Source organism: Melampsora larici-populina (genome assembly GCF_000204055.1).
Source record: "Melampsora larici-populina 98AG31 unplaced genomic scaffold MELLAscaffold_44, whole genome shotgun sequence".
NCBI classification, from domain to species: Eukaryota; Fungi; Basidiomycota; class Pucciniomycetes; order Pucciniales; family Melampsoraceae; genus Melampsora; species Melampsora laricis-populina.
Window position 1 is genome coordinate 608,354 of NW_006768808.1, and position 1,024 is coordinate 609,377.

Consider the following 1,024-nt stretch of genomic DNA (forward strand, 5'->3'; position numbering starts at 1 on the left):
AATACTTACTCAAAGAAACAAAAGTGAAGGAGGGAATGTTTGAGTTGGTAGGTGGGAACGGTTGACTATGTACCGGTGGTGAATCGGGTAAAGCTATTAGATGCAAGATGGTGTCATGTTTTTGTCAGTATGGCACTTCTCGGCCATCAGACCGTCCGCCATGACTCATGTTACGACACGGTTTTTTTAAATCAAAAATCCATGTCGATGTGTGTCAGTATGAGTCGTGTCGTACGGTATTTGGCTCGGGGATGAATTTCAACCAAACATGACATGGAAAAATTACATGTTTTACCCATGTCATGTTTATATGTCAGTATGAGTCTACACGTACACCATAACAGCCAAAAAACGAGGGACTTTTGTTAAGTTTGCAAACGGGCCCTTATTTGGCCAAATACGGTTTTTGGCTTTGGTGGAGTATGTGGCCAAAAACCGTATTTGGTTTCCAGCCGAACGGGCCCTTACACTTTGGAAACCCTCGAGGTGCTGAGCAAACTTAGCAGACCAGATGTACAAACATTGATTGCTCAAGTCCGGTCTGCACTTTGGAACAGGTACTTCTTCAGATTTAAAAAAGCTGACACCTCTAACTGTGATTTATGCACACAGGTTGAGAACATCAAATACTTGCTGATCACCTGTAGGAGATATATATGGGTTTTTGTCAAATGCTCTTCAAAGCCACAAAGAGAAGATCACCCTCAACAGAGTGTTGCTCCTCACCAGTCCAGTTATCTGCAAAACATTCTGTGATTTTGGATGTGTTTTGTCTTGCTTCTGCCATGAAAGAAATGGAAGCCTCCTGTAAGCACACAACCACCACAACCACAACCCATGAACTATTGCACAGTCAGCCACCAACGCCAAAGAAGATCAAACACAAAATTTCTTCCAATTACCCACCCTGTATTGATTTAATCACCCTGACAAAGACCTCAATACTTCAAGAATCTCAGACTCTGTTGGAGTCAAACCACTTGTTGTACTTGAGTTTTGACCTTTGTTTTGCTGAATGAGTCAC